The following is a 25,338-nucleotide window of genomic DNA, read 5'->3' on the forward strand; positions in this document are numbered from 1 at the left end:
TTTCTTTGTCCTCTCTATTTTCTGAAATTGGTATTTGAACAAGAAACTTGGTAAGATTTGAATTTCCTTTTTTGTTAAGACTTCTTCATGAATGGGTATCTTCTTCCTTCTTCCTTCAGGAGGTCCATACTGTTTGGTTGTCTGTATTCTTGTTATGTTAGCAATCACTTCTCCTTAAGGCCTAGACCCATTAGTTCTTTAGAGGCTATCGAAAGGGGACTCTATTATTCCTTTGTTGTTTAGTGGTTGAATTAGTTCTTTAAACAGGAACTTTGTCTCATGCACTATTTAGTTACTGGGGCATACAGTTCATATAAGAAAGGCAGAAAAAAAATGGTAGAATTTATATACTGGTTATCAGTTCAATAATGAGTTGCCTCTCAATAATCTTCTAAACATGACCAGTTTTTTGAGCATCATTATGGACTCATAGATTTAAACATATTTGAGGTGTTTCAATCTATTGCTGGTATCATCCCTATTGATGTCAAAATTGTGACACCTTTGGCCATTGGGAGCCTCTTTAAGTTGGTTCTGCTGTCCTTTTGAGAATGACCCTGTAGTCTTCAATATCTTCCTCACTATCTATACGACAAGGTGCTTCAGGGTTCCCTTGTTCATTTCCTGCCCTAGACCTTGACTCAGCCGTTTCTTTAAGGAGCCTGGCTCTTTTACGTGGGAAATGGTATTTCAGGACATCGATCAGGGATTTGGGGGTGCTCATTGCACCTGGGTTGGCTAGAGACTGACTTTAAATTTTTGAATTTCTCAGACATACTAGTGGCTAACAGTGCAAGTGCCAGAGGTAGACTGGATTTGAATCACCACTCTACCACATATTATGTACGGACACGGCGCTAGTTTACCAACTTATCTGTGCTTCAGTTTTTCTCAATTGTGAAAAGAGAATAATAACAGTAGCTAAGTTTGTAGAATCCTGGTAAAGTTTAAATGAAGTGATTCATGTAAAATGCTTAGAATAAGGGCCTGGCACATAAGGCTGTGTAAGCATCGGCTATTATTATTCTTATTACTAGTCTCTTTCCAGCCTTGTCATTGCTGCCTGCCCACACTGTGGGTCATCTGATATGCAATACAGACTTACATTTTATTTGTATCTAGTGACATACGGACTTATTTTAGAGAACTAGTCTAAGTCACATCTGCAACATTTGTCCTACTAATCTGCTACTTTAAATGATGCAATACTCGCACATATTAGAACATTTCCTGTAAAGGAATTCAAATTCAACAAAACTAATGGCATTCATAAGGTCACCAAGCACCAGCGTACTTTCTGCTTTTTATACTTGTCTGGAAAGGGGTAAATTAGCAGAAGCCTGGCTAGACCTTAACCACTATGGAGTTAAGGTCTTACTTTGCACTGGGGTAAGTGCAATGTAAATTGTTTTTACTGGGGTAAAAACAATGGCTTGGACAAGCCCCATTCGTCTTCTCTTTCCTAGTTGAACACAGGGAGCTATTAGGGGTGGCATTCCCCAAGCCCTCCAGATCCCTTTCTAATCAAACTGGTAGAATTACAAGACATATCCCAGATCACATAAATCTTAATGTTGGTTCTGTCTGGAAGCCCATGCATATTATGAAATCTTGATCTATTCAGCCATTTATCATAACTCTGTCCTCAGGTTCGAGGAGTTAAGATCTCAGCACTGCTGCAACCGAAGACAGTGAAAAGCAAGCAGCAGACCCGTCGGCTGTTTCCTTGGTGGTCCATCAGACCCCAGGAAAACTTAAGGTACAGTTTCTCTAAACCTAAAAACCCTATGGAGCTCTAACAAGAACAGTCTCTACAGTAGTTAAATTACAGTTTCTTTAAAGCAAAGGCATTTGTTTACCTGCAATTTCATATACTTGCATTACTGACATATGATTGTGCTATCATTGCATCAGCCGTGTCAAGTTGTCCACAGCTCGCTGGCTAGAAATTCTCAGGATGCGCTAGGGTTCATTTTTGCTTAAACAAAAATTTACTTGCTTGTTTTATTCTTTTCTTTCTTTCTTCTCTTGACAGCACTCTTAGCATTTTTTAAAAAGTAGCTATCATTAGATTACTTGACATTTAAAACACTTTGGAATAAAATATAATTTTAATCGGCCGGGCGCGGTGGCTCAAGCCTGTAATCCCAGGACTTTGGGGCCAAGACGGGCGGATCACAAGGTCAGAAGATCGAGACCATCCTGGCTAATACGGTGAAACCCCGTCTCTACTAAAAAATGCAAAAAACTAGCCGGGCGAGGTGGTGGGCGCCTGTAGTCCCAGCTACTCGGGAGGCTGAGGCAGGAGAATGGCATAAGCCCGGGAGGCGGAGCTTGCAGTGAGCTGAGATCCGGCCACTGCACTCCAGCCTGGGCGACAGAGCGAGACTCCGTCTCAAAAAAAAAAAAAAAAAAATTTAATCACATATTTGTCAACAGGAAAGTGTGAATAAATAATGGTAAATTCATGCAATAGAAACTATTAAGCCACTAAAATTATAAAATGCATTTTTAAATACTGACATAGAAACATGAGAGAACAAAAACAAGCTCCAAACAGTTTGTATAGTAGGATTAAATTTTAGTAAAATAATAATTATTTTACATGTCGGCATATGTATAGAAAAAAATCTGAAGAAACAAGTTGTTAATAGGGGTTATCTCCAGGGGTGAGATTATCATTGTCTTTTCCTACATATTCCTATAGTCTCTGAATTTCTTATGAATATTTATTAGTTTTCCAATCAGAAAATGTTTATTTTTTTGAAAATCAATGTTGTTATAACTTGTTCAAAAGAGTGAAGTAATACATTATCCATTGTAATAATAACTTTACTGAGATTTCTCATGGTAGCTTCTCAGGAAATTCTATAATACTAATAAGTTTCCGTAAAAATCGAAGTTATTAATACAATTACTGAAGAATTGAAAAACAGTATACTTAGTCTTCTCAGAATCCAAAATAATTTAGTATATATTTTTATACATATGCAAAACCAAATGGAATTTAAAACTTTGAAATCTTTAGAACAATCAACAAACCACTTCATTCATTAAGCATACATTTCTGCTATATAGTCTGTGCCAGGCAATGTGCTAGGCATGCAAATACCAGTTACACAGAGATGAAAAAGATCAACTCCATTTCTGTCCTCATCTGCTGGACTGAACCAGCCCTGTGTATATCCTGGAGCATAGGAATAATTAACTAGAAGAACTGCTGCATGTGAATAAATAATATGCAAATTAACTAATTTTTTATGCTAAAGTGAATTTTTCATTTCATAAGGGCTAAGTGACTAGAAAGATTATACATTTCATCAGCACATTCAAACTTCACAAAATCATCACACACTGTAGGATGTATGTTCATATATCTTGACACCTCCAAATCAAATATAAAAGGAAAGGAAAAACAGACGTGAAACCTTATCATCGTTTTCTACTGATGTTTCACTTTTAGATGTGACATCTGAAATCTAAGACAAAAAAAAAGCTTCTGCTTTTATTTTGAATCATAAAGTTAACAAGTCTGTTTTTAAAAATCATGAGCACCAAATTCCTTAAAGATGAGATATTCTTATTTCATAACTTTCCGTCCAAATCATGCCTAAATCATTTTTCAGTTCTTTGGAGCAGATGACGATTAAGGGGGAAAGGGAATGAGGGATCAAAATGTTCAGTGAAATGGAATTTAGTTTGTTTTTGTAAGGTTGAAATCCCTTGAAGATGCTATATAAACTACTACTTTAGGCCAGGGGGTAGCAAACCTTTTCTGTGAAGGGCCAGATAGTAAATCTTTTAGGATTTGTGCATCATGGACCATGCTGTCTCTGCCAAAATGGCTCAACCCTGTTGTTTTAGGGCAAAACAGCCATGAACTACACATAAACAAAGGGACATAGCTGTGTTTCAATAAAACTTTATTTATGGATGCCAAAAATTTTAATGTTATGTAATTTTCACATGTCATTATTCTTTTGATTTTTAAAAAATAATTTAAAATGTAAAATTCGTTCTTAGCTGGCAGACCTCACAAGAATCTAGTGGCTGGTTGGACTTGACACATGGCCAGTTGCCAGCCCCTGCTATAGGCCAGTGTGTGGTGCTTGGGATCTGCGGCTTCTCTTTGGTCCTGGTATTGAAGGGTAGGAGGTAGGAGAGGAGAATCTAAGAGATTTATAAAACAAAACTCTATTGTTTTTCTAAAAACAATTCAAACCTCTTTATTAATCTAAGAAGTTACTATCATGGCCGGGCACAGTGGCTTACACCTGCAATCCCAGCACTTTGGGACGCTGAGGCAGGCGGATCACCTGAGGTCGGGAATTTGAGACCAGCCTGACCAATGTGGAGAAATTCCATCTCTACTAAAATTACAAAATTAGCTAGGCGTGGTGGCGCGTTCCTGTAATTCCAGCTACTAGGGAGGCTGAGGCAGGAGAATCGCTTGAACCCGGGAGGTGGAGGTTGCGATGAGCTGAGATCACACCATTGCACTCCAGCCTGGGCAACAAGAGCAAAACTCTGTTTAAAAAAAAAAAAAAAAGGAAGTTACTATCATAAAGTGTGTGTGTGTATATATATAGAGAGAGAGTTTTTTTTTTTTTTTTTTTTTGGAGAAGGAGTCTCGCTCTGTCACCCAGGCTGGAGTGCAGTGGCATGATCTCGGCTCACTGCAAGCTCCACCTCCCGGGTTCATGCCATTGTCCTGCCTCAGCCTCCCGAGTAGCTGGGACTACAGGCGCCCGCCACCATGCCTGGCTAATTTTTTGTATTTTTTTAGTAGAGCGGGGTTTCACCATGTTAGCCAGGATGGTCTTCATCTCCTGACCTTGTGATTCGCCCATTTAGGCCTCCCAAAGTGCTGGGATTACAGGCTTGAGCCACCGCGCCCGGCCGTAAAGTATATTTTTAAAAGTTTATAAAACATTTAAAGAAACAATGAGTTTTAAAAGGATGCACTTGTATCCAGAACCTACAAAGAACTCAAACAAATTTATAAGAATAAAACAAACAACCCCATCAAAAAGTGGGCAAAGGATATGAACAGACACTTCTCAAAAGAAAACATTCATACAGCCAACAGACACATGAAAAAATGCTCATCATCACTCGCCATCAGAGAAATGCAAATCGAAACCACAATGAGATACCATCTCACACCAGTTAGAATGGCAATCATTAAAAAGTCAGGAAACAATAGGTGCTGGAGAGGATGTGGAGAAATAGGATGACTTTTACACTGTTGGTGGGACTGTAAACTAGTTTAACCATTGTGGAAGACAGCGTGGTGATTCCTCAAGGATCTAGAACTAGAAATACCATTTGACCCAGCCATCCCATTACTGGGTATATAGCCAAAGGATTATAAATCATGCTGCTATAAAGACGCATGCACCATATGTTTATTGCAGCACTATTCACAATAGCAAAGACTTGGAACCAACTCAAACGTCCATCAATGACAGACTGGATTAAGAAAATGTGGCACATGGATCTAATTAAACTGAAGAGCTTCTGCACAGCAAAAGAAACTACCATCAGAGTGAACAGGCAACCTACAGAATGGGAGAAAATTTTTGCAATCTGCTCATCTGACAAAGGGCTAATATCCAGAACCTACAAAGAACTCAAACAAATTTACGAGAAAAAAACAAACAACCCCATCAAAAAGTGGGCAAAGGATATGAACAGACACTTCTCAAAAGAAAACATTCATACAGCCAACAGACACATGAAAAAATGCTCATCATCACTCGCCATCAGAGAAATGCAAATCGAAACCACAATGAGATACCATCTCACACCAGTTAGAATGGCAATCATTAAAAAATCAGGAAACAACAGGTGCTGGAAAGGATGTGGAGAAATAGGAAGACTTTTACACTGTTGGTGGGACTGTAAACTAGTTCAACCATTGTGGAAGACAGTGCGGCGATTCCTCAAGGATCTAGAACTAGAAATACCATTTGACCCAGCTATCCCATTACTGGGGATATAACCAAAGGATTATAAATCATGCTGCTATAAAGATACATGCACACATATGTTTATTGCGGCACTGTTCACAATAGCAAAGACTTAGAATCAACCCAAATGTCCATCAGTGACAGACTGGATTAAGAAAATGTGGCCCATATAGACCATGGAATACTATGCAGCCATAAAAAAGGATGAGTTCGTGTCCTTTATAGGGACATGGATGCAGCTGGAAACCATCATTCTCAGCAAACTATCACAAGAACAGAAAACCAACCACCACATATTCTCACTCATAGGTGGGAACTGAACAATGAGATCACTTGGACACAGGAAGGGGAGCATCACATACCGGGTCCTATTGTGGGGAGGCGGTAGTGCGGAGGGATAGCATTAGGAGATATATCTAACGTAAATGATGAGTTAATGGATGCAGCACACCAACATGGCACATGTACAAACCTGCACGTTGTGCACATGTACCCTAGAACTTAAAGTATAATTAAAAAATAAATAAATACATACATAAAAAGAAAATGTGGCACATATACACCATGGAATACTATGCAGCCATAAAAAAGGATGAGTTCACGTCCTTTGTAGGGACATGGATGCAGCTGGAAACCATCATTCTCAGCAAACTATGGCAAGAACAGAAAACCAAACACCGCATGTTCTCACTCATAGGTGGGAATTGAATAATGAGAACACTTGGACACAGGAAGGGGAACATCACACACTGGGGCCTGTTGTGGGGTAGGGGGCTGGGGGAAGAATAGCATTAGGAGATGTGCCTAATGTAAATTACAAGTTAATGGGTGCAGCACACCAACATGGCACATGTATACATATGTAACAAACCTGCACATTGTGCACATGTACCCTAGAAGTTAAAATAAAATAAATAAATAAATAAATAAATAAATAAATAAATAAATAAATAAATAATTTTTTAAAAGGATGGACCTGGAGAGCATTATGCTGAGTGAAATAAACCAGAAAGAGAAAGATACTGTATGATCTCACTTACATGTGGAACCTAAAAACGTTGAACTCAGGGCAGAGAGTAGAATTGTGGTTACCAGGGACTCAGGAAAGGGAAAAATGGGGAGGTGATGATTACAGGGTACAAAGTTTCAGTAATGCAAGATAAATAAGTTCTGGAGACCTATTATATAGCATAGTGCCTATAGCTAATGATACTGTATTGTACACTTAAAATGTGTCCAAGAGGGTAGCTTCTATATTGAGTGTTCTTACCATGCACACACACAAATTAATGATAATAATAATAAAGGGGTTGGGAGAAAACTTCAGGAGGTGATGAATATATTTACGGTCTTGACGGTAGTGATGGTTTTATGGGTATATGCTTATCCTCAAACCCACAGCGTTGTGTACTTTATTTTTTTTTCCTCTTTTTCCATGTCTCACAGAAGACTTCTATAGAGTTGTATACTTTAAAAATGTGTAGCTTTTTTGTTGTTGTTGAAATGGAGTCTCGCTCTGTCACCCAGGGTAGAGTGCAGTGGCGCAATCTCAGCTCACTCCAACCTCCACCTCCCCGGTTCAAATGATTCTCCTGTCCCAGTTTCCCGAGTAGCTAGGATTACAGGCTCCTGCCACCACACCCGGCTAATTTTTGTATATTTAGTAGAGATGGGGTTTCACCATGTTGGCTAGGCTGGTCTCAAACTCCTGACCTCAGGTGATCCACCAACCTCAGCCTCCCAAAGTGCTGCAATTACAGGCATGAGCCACTGCGCCTGGCCTATGAGTAGCTTTAAATATGTAAATTATACCTCAATACAGTGTTTTGGTTCTTTTTATTTATTTTTATTTTTTTTTGAGATGGAATCTTGCTCTGTTGCCCAGTCTGGAGTGCAGTGGCACTAGCTGGGCTCACTGCAACCTCCACCTTCCAGGTTCAAGCCATTCTCCTGTGTCACCCTCCCCAGTAGCTAAGATTGCAGACATGTACCACCATACATGGCTAATTTTTTTTTTTTTTTTTTTTTTTTTTTTTTTTTTTTTTTTAGTAGAGACAGGATTTCACCATGTTGGCCAGGCTGGTCTCAAACTCCTGACCTCAGGTGATCCGCCTGCCTCTGCCTCCCAAAGTGCTGGCATTACAGGCGTGAGCCACCACGCCTGGCCGTTATGTTAATCTTTGAGACAAGTCTTGCTCTGTTGCCCAGGCTGGAGTGCAGCACTGTGATCTTAGCTCACTACAACCTCCGCCTGCTAGGTTCATGATTTTCATGCTTCAGCCTCCCAAGTAGCTGGGACTACAGGCGCATACCAACACACCTGGCTAATTTTTGTACTTTTAATAGAGACAGGGTTTCACCATGTTGACCGAGCTGGTCTCGAACTCATGGCCTCACATGATCCACCTGCCTCCCAAAGTGCTGGGATTACAGGTGTGAGCCACCATGCCTGGGCTTGTTTTTATTTTTTAAGGGCAGCTTTGAATGAAGAGACATCCATTCCTTCCTATTTTTCTTGCTGGGCATTGGGAAATAATTTATTTTTAAAAAAAGAAACTTCCTAGATTAATAATAAGAGGCAGTATCTGTTTATTGTTTTGTTTTAGTTTTTTGTTATATGTGTCTTTTGAAACAGAGTCTCATTCTGTCACCCTGGCTGGAGTGCAGTGGTGCAATCTTAGTTCACTACAACCTCAACCTCTTGGGCTCAAGCGATCTTCCCACCTCAGCCTCTCAAATAGCTGGGACTACAGGAGCATACCATGACGCCAGGCTAATTTTTGTATTTTTTGTAGAGATGAAGTTTTGCCATGTTGCCCGGGCTGGTCTCAAACTCCTGAGCTCAAGCAATCTACCCACCATGTCCTCCCAGAATGCTGAGCCACCTGGTCCTGCTCATTGTTTTCATTAGCTTTTCTTTGATTACTACTCATGTGAACTTTTTCACATTTTTAGGCCTTTCATATTTCTTCTTTGTGAATTACTCATTGCCTTCCACCCAATTTTTTCTATTGAGTTTTTGTTTGTTTGTTTGTTTTTTGTTTTTGAGACAGAGTCTCGCTCTGTCATCCAGGCTGGAGTGCAGTGGCACGATCTTGGCTCACTGCAACCTCCACCTCCCGGGTTCACGCCATTCTCCTGCCTCTGCCTCCCGAGTAGCTGGGATTACAGGCATTTGCCACCATGCCTGGCTAATTTTTGTATTTTTAGTAGAGATGGGGGTTTCACCATGTTGGCCAGGCTGGTCTCAAACTCCTGACCTCAAGTGATCTGCCCACTTCAGCTTCGCAAAGTGGTGGGATTACAGGCGTGAGCCACCATGCCGGCTGAGATTGTTTTTCTAATTTATTTTATGCAAACTCTGTATATTGTTACTGATCCTTTATCTATTATTAAGTAACAAATATTTCCCCATTCTCCCTTGCTCTTTTATTTTGTGGAGCATGTTAATGATAGGTAATCTTATTGCAGTCAAAAGCAATATTTTCTGCTGAGTGTGGTGGCTCATGTCTAATCCCAGCAGTTTGGGAGGAGAAGGAAGCAGGAGAATCACTTGAGACCAGGGATACAAGACCAACTGGGGCAACATAGAGAAACACACCCCCACAGACTCTACAAAAAAATGTAAAAGTTAGCCAAGTACAGTGGCACATGCCTGTAGTCCTAACTACTCTGGAGGCTGAGGCCGGAGGATCGCTTGCACCCAGAAGTTCGAGGTTACAGTGAGCTATTATTGTGCCACTGCACTCCAGCCTAGGCGACAGGAGGAGCCCTTCATCTGTAAAATAAATTTTTAAAGCAATCTTTTATTTTGTATCTTATTTCTTTTCTCTTATGCTTAAAATATACTTCACCTTTTCAAAAGCACATATACAATTATATTTTCTACTATTTGGGGGGTTGTACTTTTTAATATCATGCTGTTGAGACTTGGTATTCGGTTTGTTATATAAGCTAGAGATCCAAAAACCATAATTTTCTAAATAGCTCACCTATTTTCCTGTGTTCAAATCCTTCCTCATCTATAGTCCCAGCTCAATGCACATATTCCACTTGGGAGACAGCTCACCCTACCCTGAATTTCTTGCCCTCCTCCTATTCTTCCTCCCCTGTAGCTTTTCATTCTCTCTCATATTATAATCATCTGTGCATATTTCTTCTATTGCACCACACTGTACACTCCTTGAGAGTTGGGACTGAGTTTGTCCTCTTTGTGTCTCCCAAAGCCCTCATCCAGGGCCTCCATACATTTGTGAGAGGAAAGAGCAAGTGATAATGACAAATTTCTAGATACACTTTCTTGCAAGTTTCATGTAATATTTATTAAAATCTTCTTAATGGAGTTTTGCTGTTGTCACCCAGGCTGGAGAGGAGTGGTGCGATCTCGGCTCACTGCAACCTCTGCCTCCTGAGTTCAAGCGATTCTCCTGTCTCAGCCTCCTGAGTAGCTGGAATTACAGGCGTGCACCACCATGCCAGGCTAATTTTTGTATTTTTAGTAGGGATGGGGTTTCACCACGTTGGCCAGGCTGGTCTCGAACTCCTGACCTCAGGGGATCCACCGGCCTAGGCCTCCCAAAGTGCTAGGATACAGGCGTGAGCCACCATGCCCCGCCTTATCGAACATTTTGACAAATATTTATTTTTGTAAGCCTAAAAGTCATTCTTTGAACGTTTAAAGAAAGTTAACCAAAAGATAGTACAAAAGCACTAGCACCTGAATGTTGAACGTCACCATATGTGTAAAATTATATATTTCAGAGTAGTGTGAGCTTTTAATGTTAAGTCATATTAAACTCTTAAATCAAATTAAGCAGACCCAGCATTGGCAGTGTAGCTTTAACTTTCTGATGTTAATAAAAACAAAACTGATGACTTGAAATTAAATCATGCCAAGGTGTTGATACACTTGTCTTAAGATATTAATGAAACACTTCAAAACACTGATATGAAGTGCCCAGATTCTCAGATGTTTGTTGAGTGAATTTTGTTTAGCTGTGTTTTTTTTTTTTTTTCTTCAGTGAACGTCTGGCATGTTGCAATCATCAAACATGTGGTTATCTTTGTTGTACTGGCATAATCAGTGACTCATACATTCAGTGATAGCATTTAAGCAAGTTTTATCAGCAAGCAATATTTTCAGTTCATAAATAAGTTTTCAAAAATCATGTAAGGATTTAAATTTGCTGAATGTAAATACTGAACCTCAAAAAGGAAGGAAGGAAGGAAGGAAGGAAGGAAGGAAGGAAGGAAGGAAGGAAGGAAGGAAGGAAGGAAGGAAAGAAAGAAGGGTGAGTGATGGCTACTCTAGGCCCTACTTTCTTGCCCTTGCTCCTTCCACAGGGGAGGGCAAAACAAACCTCACAGCCAGTATGAGACTGCCTGGCTGGTACATCTGGGGGTTTTGTGGTGGCCAGGAATCCAAGGAAGTTCTTATTTGAACAACAAGGCTGGTATTTATAGAATGAGGTCAGGCACTTCAGGCTAAGCAGATACAAAAGTGAGCAGAGATGGCAGTCAGGCTCTGGGTGGATAAATGGTGCCCTGGGCATCCAGAGGCCCAGTATCTATGAACATCAGGAATGTCTGTGCGACTCCCCAGACAAACAGGGATCCCAACTCAGGATTTCTCACCCTGGGTCAACTATAATTACAGAAACAGAGTTTGTGAATAGTTCTGCATGACTCTGGAAAGCCTGTGTGTGGTATAGTTAAATACACGTCAGATTCTGTACAACCTCATCATACCTTTAGCTACTTAGAGACTGGATTTTAAAACACACGTTTCCTATCCTGTTAAATTCAGTCCTTTTTTTTTTTTTTTTTTTTTTGAGATGGAGTCTTGCTCTGTATGTAGCCCAGGCTGGAGTGCAATGGCGCCATCTTGGCTCACTGGAACCTCTGCCTCCTGGGTTCAAGTGATTGTTGTGCCTCAGCTTCTCAACTAGCTGGGATCACAGGTGGTGCCACCACTCCCAGCTAATTTTTATATTTCTAGTAGAGATGTGGTTTTGCCATGTTGGCCAGGCTGGTCTCGAACCCCTGACTTCAGGTGATCCACCCGCCTCGGCCTCCCAAAGTGCTGCGATTACAGGCATGAGTCACCCACCCGGCCCAGTTCTTTATGTATATAAATATACGGACAGCTTTAGGGAAGTGTGATTAAGCATTTTTTTAATTGCCCATTTCAGTTGCAATCCCAAAATTCTAAGCTAGAGAGCATTTAGTTACTTGAGTACTCATCTCTTGCCAAGGCAGGAGAGGGAGAAGGGTGAAGGGGCTCCAGCATCTGCGATGGGCCTGGAATTCCACTCAGGGTGAATGACATATTGAGAACTGAGGGTTTAGTAGGTTCAGAGTCCCTTGCTAGCCATATTGAATAGGGTTTGTTTTTCTTACAGAATTTTGAGAAGAACCAGTTAAGAGCAGCTCTAGTGGAGGGATGGGGGAAGAGGGGCTAATAAAAGTGTTTCTTATTTCCACTGGATTTGGAAATAAGAAGCCACAGGGCCACGCTCCTATCCTTACCTACCTCTCCTCTCTTATTACTTTGACTCCCATAAAGAAATAAATATTTAGATTGGCACAAAAGTAATTGTGGTTTTTGCCTTTACTTTTAATTAAAAACATTAAAGTAATGGCAAAAACCGCAATTACTTTTGCACCAGCCTAATAATAGGCCAACTTCTATGACTAAAATCCCAGAAAATAGTAAGAATAAAGAATCTATAGGAGCTCTTTACAGCCATATTCCTCACAGAATAATTCCAGGAACTCTGTGCTAAACACATCCCTAAGGAAACTCTGTGGCAAAGAGAAGATCAAGGCCAGTAGTTTTTTCAGGTCTGCAGCATTTCTGAGTGACAGCAGGCTCAGCTGGACACGTCTCTAAGTACAATTTCTAAATTATGAGAAGTGGGATTGTTTTAAATCTATATATCGAATTCTTATTTTAAACACACACACTTTTGAAATGTTTCAGCCACAACTGTTAAAAGATTGATAAATTATAAGTTCCTGAAATACTGAAACGAGAAAAACACTTATATATTAGAAGAGTGCTAAATTCCTTTAAAAATGAAAATGCACTAAATGTTTCAGAGCACAGCCATAATTTTTAAATCCCAGCAATTGGATGCCTGCATGGGAGAAAGTCACTGAACAGCCTGAGCCCTTCAATAATAGATGCAAAGTTAAAGAAATGTCAACGCTGATAATAACTTGCTCAGGGTGACTCAAATGCAGCTTCTCTGCTGATCACTTCCGGTATTAACTGTGCTTACAAAAGCAAATACCTCATATTTCTTCCACTCTATAGAAAAACCAACAGGTACAGTATCACGTAGCTAGGTAGGCCTTGAATAGAAAAAAGGGTAACTCAGCTTTGACAAGGACATTTATCTCTGGAATTTCTGTCCTCTGAAAATATTTGTTACTGATATTCGCTTGCTATGCCCCAGTTCCCTGATTCTGCTAAAACACCGTTTAGAAAAGGAAGCACTGGAGCAGGGTTTTTACTTTGTTGATGGTCTGGAGCAAGGGGGTGTTACTGTGTATGTTCCATGTTAGGGGTTTGTCCAAGAAAAAGGAACAGACGGCTAGTGACTCAGAGCACATGGTGACCCGAGTGCCCTTGGGCAAACAGGAGCTCCAGGAAGAGAGTAAACATCCTCTAAATATTTGAAAAAGAGAATCACCCAGCCACGAAAAGAGGAGTCTGAGGGAGCACCCTAAAACAATCTTAGCCCTTTAGAGGGATATTCTTTCTTCCCTGGGGAGAAAACTGTTTCTCTCTTCCAAAAGAGAGTGGACATTGAATTTATACTCATAAGTGGTAAGAAAACCCTTGGGTAAGGGAAAGATGATAAATAGTGAAACGAACAAAAGAAATTCTGGAATCTCAGGTCTGGGTGCTGTGGTTCACACCTGTAATCCCAGCATTTTGGGAAGTCGAGGCTGGTGGATAGCTTGAGCCCAGGAGTTCGAGACCAGCCTGGGCAACACGGTGAAACCCCACCTCTACCAAAAACATACAAAAATTAGCCAGGTATGGTGGCCTACGTCTGTAGTTCCAGCTACTTGGGAGGCCGAGGTGGGAGGATTGCTTGAGCCTAGGAGGCAGAGGTTGCAGTGAGACGAGTTTGAGCCACTGCATTCCAGCCTGGGTGACAGAGGGAGACCCTGTTTAAAAATAAATAAATAAACAAACAAATAAAAATAATAAAAAATTATGGAACCTCGTCCCTGTCATCAATAGAAAACAGCTGTAAAAGAAGCAGAGGCACAGCCCAAATGGCCCCTGAGTACCCCTTCTCACCTTCCATTTTCTTAGAATGGTAGATATTTGCCCAAGGTTATAATAATATCAAAAGAAATAGAACAATTAGGAATACACTGTGACATATCAGAGCCAATAAAGGCTCAAAAAATTCTTGCTGATGAAGAAAACAAATGTTCCCAAACAGCATTTCCTGGTTACTTATCAATAATGCAGACCAATGTCAATCTATCTCAGGGCGCATATGCGTCCATTTGGATCCTTTAAAAAAAATTGTCTCATTCTTTAAATAAATGTCAAGGCTGTTTACTCCAGAAATAAGATAGAAAGCCAACCTCAAATCAGGAAAAATACAGATTAAAAATATATCTAGGCCAGGCCAGGCACAGTGGTTCATGCCTATAATCCCAGCACTTTGGGAGGCCAAGGCAGGCAGGTCTGCTGAGGTCAGGAGTTCAAGACCAGCCTGGTCAACATGACGAAACCCTGTCTCTACTAAAAATACAAAAATTAGCCGGGCATGGTGGTGCATGCCTATAATCCCAGCTACTCAGGAAGCTGAGGCAAGAGAATTGCTTGAACCCAGGAGGTGGGGGTTGCAGTGAGCCGAGATCGCACCACGGCACTCCGGCCTGGGCAACAGAGTGAGACTCTGTCTCAAAATAACAATAGCAATAATAATAATAATAATAATAAATATCTCTGCATGGGGGATAAGGTCTGAAAAAAAGAAAAGAATAAAAACAAAATAAAAATAAATCATCTTTGTTTTTACTTGCTTGCCTGCTAACCTCGGGAAATTTGCTAGTTGCAAAATTGCTTTTTATTTTCCAATAATTCCTGAGGGATCACTGGAATACTTGCATGAAAAAACAAAAAACAAAAAACAAAAAAAACTTCACTTTTACCTCACTCTTCCCAGATTTTAAAAACAGAGCAAGCAAATAGATAACAAAGAAATCTTTTTCAGAGGCATCCTCAAATCTTAGGCCCAAATACATGGTGGTATTAACAGAAACAACGAAATATCCATAGCAACTGTGGAAAGCAGATCACATCCCATAGTGAGATAATAAATAAAGTCACTGCCTTTCGTGACACCTTACTCAACCTCAGACAGAAATAAATGCTCCTCACTCCTGTTCCCATAAATCCACCTAGCTTGTGTTTGTGGGAGCAGAGGGAGGATTGCTCCCCAATCCAGGCCCTCAAAAGTGGCTTTCCCTTCCACAGCACCTCCCACCCTCTGCTGGGAGTCAGAGACCTCTCCCAAGGACCCACTCAGGACGGTGTCTGGGGCTGTTTAGGAGGGGTCTCCACTGGGTAGTTTGGAGGAAACTCAACGAAATCAAAGCCCAACAGCAGGGGCCACGTAAAGAGTAAGTGTTGAAAAAATGTTCATGCCCACCCTTCCTTTATCCAGACACATTGAACAGATATTCACTGAAATTTCCTCAGAAAATCTACCTCACCCCATGTCTATCCATCTTCCCGACTGCTGCCTGCCTCCTGCCTTGTGACCAGCTCTGCCGGCAGACCCTGCAGTATGACTCAGCGTGTTGAAATCTGCCTCTGTGGGCACGCACTGCTCTCAGAACTGCTTCAACCACCAGAAGCAGCTAATTGCAATAAGTCTCTGGGGACCCTGCTCCAATGGCAACACTCAAGAGGAAGCGACCACCAAGGCAGTACCTTCCTATTAAATGCTACTGACCTCCAGAAAGAACGTGCCTTGGCTTTGTGAGGAGCTCAGAGGCTCTGAGAGGGCCCCTGTGGGGGAGCGTGTTCAGGACTATACGAGGCCTGCCTTCCCAGCTCGCCTGCACTGGGCTGAGATGATGGTGGTGATGACGACAAATAATACTAAGAATAAAGGTACCACTGACTGAACGCTTATCATTTGCTAAGCACTTGGCATATGTTGCCTCATTTACCCCTGACAGCAACCCAGTAAAGTCCTCATTTTACAGGTGAGGAAACCAGAGGTCACAGAGCCAAAGTCAAGCGGTGATTAAGCAAGGCTTGAGCCCAGACTGTGGGGTTCGGGGTCTAGGCTCCCCACCATGTCAACACGACTGACTTTAGAGCAGCTGCACTTTCCACACTAGTATTGTTCTAAATCTAAGCATGGCCAGAGGAAAGAATAGGAAACTCCACATTGACCTCTAAGCTTTTTATAGAGAAGCATCTCCCCAGACACTGCCCCTCCAGCGAGCCTGGAGCCGGGCTGCCTCAGCTGCGTCTGCAGCAGTCCTCACAGGCCATGCCGGAACCTGACCCTGAAGCTCCCCGCATCCATGCTGCCGCTGGCTCCCAGCCCCATCTTGCAGCTCCAGCTGTCTTTATGAAACAATTTCCAAATGGATCAACCCAGGAGGTTCAGGAATAGGCCTGTACTTCTATAACTGAATAAATAGGGGCTGAAGTGGCAAGGACAATGAAAATAACAGATAATCTCCAACTCTCTTTTGATGATACAGTTAGAGTTCTCCTCTGCTAGAGAATTCATCAGAGCTGCTCATGACTCTGGCTTCCTTGTTTTATTTCTTCTGCCAACCCCCAACTGGAGTTTCTGGAACAACCAAATAGCTAAAAGCAAAAAGAGGAAGCTGCAAGAGTCTGACATTTACAAAGATGGAGAAATTGGTCTCTAGACACATGAGAACAAACTGTAGAAAGAAAAATTGTGGCAAGATCAATGTGGCATCTGGGAGCTCAGCGGATGGTCCATAGATAGAAGGCCCTGGCCACATCGTGATTCCAGGGCCCCAAAAACCACCAGCACTGGTGTGAGAAGGAGGAAGACCATGACCTGACATTAAGAGAAAGGCTATGCCCTGTGCTGCTGCTAGGAAAATAAAAAGGCCACCACCAAAAGAAGCCCTCTCCTTTCTTTTGCGAGGAGGATAAGCAGTGCAGTCCAAGGCTTCCTAGGGTGGGAAAGGGTGTATTCTCTACTGTATGTGTGGAAGCCTTGCTTACCTGTAGAAGAGGATCCCTCAGGACTTCAGAACTATGGTTTCTACAGACTGGGGCATGTTCAGGCCCATGTGGAACTGAATTCAAGTCTTATCAATAATCATAAGCAACAGAGGAGGATGTCAGGTGAGCATCCCTGGCTACTCCATCCTCCTCTGGAAAGCTTCTGTCTGTCTCTCTGCAGGAGATAAAAGAGACAAGGGTGGTGATGGTAGTTGCTCTGGGGGAGAAGTTGCTGCAGTGGCCCTTGCTCCAGTTGAACAATATTATGGATTTCCGTCCCGCAGGTGACCTTTCACCCCGGACCTGTAGGGTCCATGCAGTCCAGTGTAGGTAAATTTGCTCTATCCGCCTGGTTTACAACCCACATCATCCCAACTCTGCCCTACCCGAGAGTTGCTAGAAGCACCTATTACTCTTGTAGAAGGTGAGGGAGAGGTGACCCCCAGTCCAAAGTGACTGGAGACCATGACTGGCCAGTCCAGGATCAGAAGGCTAAGGAACCACCTGTCTAAAAGTCTGGTGCCAAACATAGGCCCTTCAATGCTTTTGGGAGTGTTCTTGGCCACCCCTCTCTGGCCAAAAACAGAGTATCAACTGCTTCTGAACCTGGGCCCTGCACAACTAAACTGGGCTGTGAAAGAAACATCCATGCTGAGCCTATTGCTCCCTGAAATGGCCTCACAAATGTGTTTTGGAAACCATGCATTTTTCAAAGCTTGATTTTCTTTGTACTTGTTGAAAGTTTTGTTTTCATCTTTAAATGCTAAATATACAATTTATCGGAAAATATAGCTAGATTTATATTTTCCCAGTCAGCAGTTTAGAATCGTCTGCTGGAATAATATTATAGATTATTTGGAATAATATTATAGACTATTATACATTAGTCTATAATAAGACAGGCACACTTAGAACATTTTACCATGTTGCTTTTTCATTCTGGGACTTGGTGCATCTTTGCACCAAGTGTTGATTTGTCCCACCTCCCTCTTTTGTGAATTAGTCTGCAGCTCCACTTTGCAGTTTGAAACGTGAGTCAGCAAAGGAGAAACTCATTTCTCTATGCAGGGGATGGAGCTGGAAGGGAACAAGGAGGCTCCAAAGTCCAGGTCATGGTTGATGTCTCCTGATTAACTCCAGGCCAGGGGTGGTGGCTCACGCTTGTAATCCCAGCAGTTTGGGAGGCTGAGGCGGGTGGATTACTTGAGGTCAGGAGTTCAAGACCAGCCTGGCAGACATAGTGAAATCCCATCTCTACCAAAAATACAAAAATTAGACAGGTGTGGTGATGCACGCCTGTAATCCCAGCTACTTGGGAGGCTGAGGCAGGAGAATCACTTGAACCCAGGAGGCAGAGGTTGCAGTGAGCCAAGATTGCACCACTGCACTCCAGGCTGGGTGACACAGTGAGACTCTGTCTCTAAATAAATAAATAACTCCAGAAAACCATAGAAAGTTATTATACCCCTTCTCTAGTCTGCCTTTGAAAAGGCACGTTCCTCCTCTAAAGCTTCTGTGGGTGCAAAGGCTCAGGGGTGGCAATAGCGTGAAGAATAGCCACCCCCATTCATCTCCCCTTGTCAATCCCAGGTTCACTAGAGGGTATACCAGCTTAAAGATGACTTAAGAGATAGAAGTATTTATTAACTGTTACCACTGAGCTGCCACACCAGTACATGCATGTGGGCTTACAGGTTTCAAGCACTTGGGATATAGAAGTCACAGCTGGGAAAGAATATAAAAACTTCTCCCTTCAGACAATTTGATTTTCCAAATTATATTCTTGGTATATGGGTTAAATGGTGCATATCAGCTTTCTATGGTTTATATAATGAATTACTACAAATTAGTGGCTTAAAACAACACACATTTATTATCTTATCAGCTCTGTAGGTCAGAAGTCTGACATGAATCTTACTAGGCTAAAATCAAGATGTCAGAAGGTCTGTATTCCTTTCTAGAAGCACTAGAGGACAATCTGGTTCCATGCCTTTTCTGGCTTCTAAAAGCTCCCATTTTCCTTGACTCCTGGTCCCCTTCCTTCATCTTCAAAGCCAGCAATAGCTGATTGAGTCTTTCTCACATTACATCACTATGAAACTGACTCTCCTGCTTCTCTCATTCTCTTATAAGAACTTCTGTGATTACATTGGGCCCATCTATCACAAAATCATGAGAAAAGAAGGCTGGGGCCCACCCCTGTCTTAAGCTTCTAATGCTACTGCCCAAGAAAGCACAGTCTGCTCCCAATAGCCCCTCAGTATTCTATTCCAGGGCACTATGTTTTTGTCATTGACAGAAGAAAAGCATTCTGTCTAGCTCATCCTTCCTGTACATTGCTTCTCCTCTTACCATATATGGGCAGGGAAATCCAGCAACTTGTATGTCTGGCTCAAAGTTAAAGTCACCAATGTGCTGCAACGAAACCACTACCTCCTCCCCACAGTTCCTTCATGCCATCCTCTTAGGACCATTTTTTAACCCTTGAAACATTTTGATGACTCAGTGCTGTAGAATCCCAGCTCAGTGTGATTCAAGGCTTCAAGGTAAGCTAGGGCTTTGTAAAGTGACAGGTGAGACCCTCTGGGTGCATTCAACATGGCTACTGTTGTGGCCATTAGCTTCCATTGTGAGAGACAACCCAAAAGAGGATCACATAACAAGGAGATGGGGACTAGTCTCGTTTTGTTGTTGTTGTTTTTGTTTTTGAGATTGGGTCTCACTTTGTTGCCCAGGCTGGTCTCAAACTCCTGGCCTCAAGCTATCCTCCTGCCTGGACTCCCAAAGTGCTAGGATTACAGGCATGAGTCACTGCTGGGGCCTCATTTCTAATTGTTTCATCAGGCTGATCCTAGACCAGCAGCTGATAAGACTCTGGCTGTGCTAGAAGCCGTGTCAGAGGTTTGAAACAGATAATGGGAGAAATATATCAAGAATATCAAAACCTTGACATAAAATGACGATAAAAATAGATACACAACACAGTGGTTAAGAATGTTAAAATGTCTCCACACCACATATTAGCCATGGGATCCTGGGCAAGTTTCTTAACCTCTCTGAGCCTCAGTGTCCTCATCTGAAATTGAGGATAACAACAGAATCAATCATATAGGATTCCAGTAGCTAATACATTGGAAGCATTCACTGTTAGCTGGAATTATTAGTCAGATGCTAAGCTAAGCACTTTCCAAGCATTTCTTAATTAATCATCAAAATAGCCCCATGAGGTATGTACTATTATTATAATCTCCATTCTAAGATGAGGATGAACTTACAGTCACATGGCTGATGAGTGGCAGAGGCAGAACCAGAATCCAGGTTGGTCTGACTCAAAAGCCATGCCCTTAACCTCTGTAGGGAGCAAGATTCTAGGCGAAAAGACTGGTCAATAACTGCACCTTAGATGTCTCATCTCTTCTACACTTCCCAGCATTCTCCCTTATGCATAGCTGTATCTTTTTCTTTCTTTTCTTTTTTTTTTTTCCCCGAGAAGGAGTCTTGCTGTGTCACCCAGGCTGGAGTGAGGTGCAATCTCAGCTCTCTGCAACCTCCACCTCTTGGGTTCAAGCAATTCTCCTGCTGCAGCCTTCCAAGTAGCTGGGACTACAGGTGTTTGCCACCATGCCCAGCTGATTTTTGTATTTTTAGTAGAGATAGGGTTTCATCCTGTTGGTCAGGCCGGTCTCGAACTCCTGACCCCAAGTGATCCACCTGCCTTGGCTGGTGATTGATTACAGGTGTGAGCCACTGCACCCGACCGGATAGCTGTTTCTTATGTGATGGATCAGAAAACTTCAATGAAAAAAGCATAAAGACAGACATGTGAAACCTTGAAATAGCCCTGGGTCATCTCGGACTTGATCCAATGTCACACACTGGTTGAGTATTGGGTTTTGAGGCTCCTGAAAGCTCACAGCTTCCAGCATTTCCTTCAATGAGCAGCATCTTCCTGAAGGGCCTCCTAACCATCACCTCAAGCTCGTCCTGGAACACAGAAGACACAGCCCTGGAGCAGCAAGTCCCAATCCTGGCTCAGCAGCATCCCAGGGAATAACACCTGGCTCAGGGAGCACAATGAAATCCTCATTAATCAAATTAATTTTAACTTGCTGTAATTTTAAAGGAGAATCTATGCTTTTCTGAGGGGTTGCTATGGATCTAAACAATGAGAGGGCGTGGCAGCTCTAGAAGGGGCAAGAATTGCTGTGTTAAAAGCTTCATGAAATCTCACAGATAAAATATGCAAAAGAAACCAGACACAAAGAAGTAAGTACTTCATGATTTCATTCAGATAAAGGTCAACAACAGGCAAACTACTCTGTGCTGTGCAGGGATGCTTTCTTTGATGGTAAAAATATAAAAAAGGAAAAAGCACAGAAGCCAGGAGAGTGATTACCTTTGGGGTAGGGAAGGGAGTTGGAATTCCACTCGGCAAGGGTCTACTGGGGTGCTAGCAATGTTCTATCTCTTAACATGGGCGGAAATGACACAGGGTTCCTTTTATTATAATTCATTTGGTTTTATAAGATTCCCTTTATATAATGCATCTATGCAGTTTTCTGTGTGTTATATTTCATAATAACAAAGGTTGGTTTGTTTGGAATTTTTTGTTTTGTCTCACTAATGAAATGTGTAGCAACCCCACCCCTGAGAAGACTGAATTTCTAACAATCTTCTAATTGTTGCTGATGCTGCTACACTTTGGGTAGCACCGATCTAGTCTACTCTCAAAATTTTGCCCTGTCTTTTAAAAGACACCCAGGGCTGGGCATGGTGGCTCATGCCTGTAATCCCAGCACTTTGGGAGGTCAAGGTGAAGGACTGCTTGAGCCCAGGAGTTCAAGAACAGCCTGAGCAACATACTGGGACTTTGCCTCTACAAATATTCTAAAAATTAGCCAGGAGAAGTGGTGTGCACCTGTAATTCCAGCTACTTAGGAGGCTGAGTTGGGAGCACTGCTTGAGCTCAGGAGGTCAAGGCTGCAGTGAGCTGTGTTCACACCATTTCACTACACCCTGGGCAATGGAGCAAGACCCTGTCTCAAAAAAAAAAAAGATACCCAGGAAGAAGTTTCACATGATAAAGCGTATAGACTATGGTCCTCTGCTTCTAGTGGACAGACTATTGAATTTAGTTCAGGATTCTCTTGTAAAGCAATCCTCCCTGCCCCGCAAACACACACACACACACAAACTCCCTCTCAGTGTCAAGTTGAATCTTCCCCAAACCAGGAGTTAAGTCTAGTGGTTTCTGAAACCATGCAACCAGTCATCAGTGCAGAGGGAAAAGGACAGAAAGGTCCTAGCTCATGGAACCCTGAAAAAGAGACTGATCTCTAATGCAGATGAGGACACAACCATTCTGTTCCCTGTTGTTCTGATTGCTATCAGAATTCAACCATCAGATATGGGTCCCTGACAATTTATCAGGAAGCAAGCAGCCTGCCTTTTCTCCTGTCTAAATTCCGCATTATATTTCCTTGTATGCTACACAGAATGCAAAACAGCAGCTAAAATTAGAAGCTGAGGTGCTAGTGAGGCTGATTTGCAGTGCGAAGAAGGCAGAGAGATGTCAAGGGGAAGAATTCAGAGGAGAGCTGCCTGGGGCCCCTTCCTGAGCTGTCACAGACAGCAGCCTGGAAAAGAAATACAAGGGAAGGAGACAGAGGTGGGAGGCTGGATGGACTGCCCAATTATTATACCTGCAGAGAATCCTTGCAGGTTTTTTGGGCTCCCTAAAAGCGCCCTGACCTATTTTTTGAAATTTTTTTTTCCTTATTCATCAAAACATATTCTTAGTGAATTGCAGTCAAGTTTCCTGCAATTACTCAATGTAAAGTTTTGTTCTCTACACTGGGAGTTACAGTCTATGCCTCTACGTGTAATGGTAATATACTCAACAGTACCAGGCTGATGGATAGGGTGAATTTTTTAAAGTGGCAGGGAAGCTGCAGTTTTAAATGAATCCATCTGAAAAGCTTTGAACAAAGCCTTGAGTCTATTCAAGAACGGAGAGCTCATGTGATAGCTGGCTGGCTTCATCCCTTAGCTAGGAGACACAGACTTATTGGATGCGAGTATAAAAGCCTTATAGTAGAAGTAAATTTCATAATGCCTTGGATTTATAGAGCATTTTATTGCACAGAACCTGTATTCTCTGGGCAGAGTGACCAGCCCAACTTGGAATCTCGCTTAGCCATAGTGAAAATGATGAAAGTATTACAGGGGGCAAAAAAGCAAAAGATCAGGGAGAGAAGTCAATAGTTCCCCAGGGATGTCCCAGGGCAACCTTGCTCCCAGGCTGCTGGAGCACCACTAGGATCTAGGGCATGTGGTTTTCACAACTGCCTCCTCTTCCTCATGTCATAGGGCTGTTGAGAAAATGGGATTAGCTGTATGGCCAACCCATAATTAAGCAGGGGCGGAGGAGTCAGGCCATTGGCCAGCTGGCTTCTCATTTCCCCTTCTCTCAGCTGCTCACCAGCCTCAGATGCAGGAGGGTGAAGACGGGATTCCCAGAACACCTCTACATTTACTCCCATGAACTGGAAAAAAGCACAGTCATTGCAAGTGACTGTAAAATGCAAACCCATGCCTCACTGTGGGCTATGTGAGGCCCAGACTGGCCCATGGCACTGAGAGGTGGGGTGGATGAATGATTCCCCTGCCCACTCTGGACACCCGGGCCTTGCCTTGGCAGAACCTAAGGAGGGGCTGAACAGCACAGCTGCATCTCTGAAGAAAGCAACCCTGTGCCACCCCAGGCAGAGGCCGAGGCCAAAGGAAGCAAAGGTTCTTAAAAGGAAAGCAACACTTCCGGTCCCTCTCACTTCAGCTCTCCGAAGCCACTTTTCCCATCAGGTTTCCCCTTATCTTCAGCTCACCAGGGTGGGCACAAACAGAAAGAAACTCCCGGATGGGCACCCTGGCAGGCTCAGGGAAACTGGAGCCCATCCTCGGGCCCTGCCCTGCCAACCTCCCTCCGGCCCAGGCTTTACGAGGGGCCCTTCCTCCAGGCTGGGGCTGGCCCCCAGACCTCTCACTGTCCCTCCACTCAGCTTATCCCCTTTCCACTGCTCAGCAGCCAGAAGACAAGCAGGGGTATTTAAAAACTTGAACCTGACCAAATGAACTTGGAGATGGTTTCAATAAATGTCCAAATGAGTTTTCTGTGTGTCTATGCTTTCTCTGACTCCCATTCTCAAGCAAGTGAAAAAATGTCTCTGAGTGAAGCCCTCAAGCTCTGACTGAGAATATAATGTTGTTATTATTAGAGCAACCGGGAAGGAGTCATGCCATCTCCAGGCAGGGCTAGGGTGGGCCGTGTGGGAGGCAACCACCAGCAGCTGCTGGGCGGAAAGCTTGTTTATTGTCAGCAGCCTGGCTCAGAGATTAAGAAAAGCTCGGGTCTCCAGCTCACACACACATAGCTGCAGGCAGCAGCTGCTCCAGACATGGTATTCAACCGCACGGGTCCCCAGGGTCTCCTTTCAGGGTTGACTTGACCAATAAGGAAACCCTGGTGGCCACTAGGACAGCTGGGAAAATTCCCATGGGGCCACAGAACCAAACACCCCCAGTAAAAACGTTCAGCATCCAATGTTCCCCAGACTAAACCCCAGAACCCAGAATCAGCCTTGAATCCCACACAATAGCAACAGCTCTATGTCCTGAGACTGTTTTCCAGTCATTCACCAAATACTTACTGTGCAGTGTCTGACAGACACCATACATGGGACTGGAAATAGACCAATGAATGAGACAGTCAGTCCCGATCCCTGCTCTCATGGGGCTCACAGTCTGGTAAAAATTACCTGCAATTAAACTGGTAATCATGTGTTGAGTATTATGATAGAAGAAGCTCAGGGAGCCAAGAGCACGACATCAGGAAAAATCTAACTGACGACAAGGAATTACCCTGGTAAGAAAACTATCACTAAGAGAATGTGAAGTTTGCGATTAGGGTCTCAGGAGACGTCAGCCCAAGACCGTCACCACTATTTCTCCTTCTTTGGCTAATTAAACTTTTAGCTAATATCTACCTATTTGATTCATGTTCTATTTATTACCAGTCTTTTCAACAGAAGATTCTGAGAAAAGATAATT

At 42.7% G+C, this 25,338-nt stretch overlaps 1 long non-coding RNA gene across 2 annotated transcripts in view; it reads left to right on the forward strand.

The window, feature by feature from the left end:
- Nucleotides 1-1,252: 1,252 nt before the first annotated feature.
- The window catches only part of LOC140713328 (uncharacterized), a 38,173-nt gene continuing 14,087 nt past the window's right edge, over nucleotides 1,253-25,338 (forward strand). The window contains exons 1-3 of one of the 2 annotated variants that reach the window (XR_012095288.1): nucleotides 1,253-1,389; nucleotides 1,650-1,759; nucleotides 15,674-24,444. This is a non-coding gene — a long non-coding RNA (uncharacterized lncRNA). Of the gene's footprint in view, nucleotides 1,390-1,649; nucleotides 1,760-15,673; nucleotides 24,445-25,338 lie in introns of those variants that run through there. The other variant, XR_012095289.1, reaches the window with a different exon arrangement.

This window comes from Chlorocebus sabaeus, chromosome 14 (assembly GCF_047675955.1).
Source record: "Chlorocebus sabaeus isolate Y175 chromosome 14, mChlSab1.0.hap1, whole genome shotgun sequence".
Taxonomy (NCBI): Eukaryota; Metazoa; Chordata; class Mammalia; order Primates; family Cercopithecidae; genus Chlorocebus; species Chlorocebus sabaeus.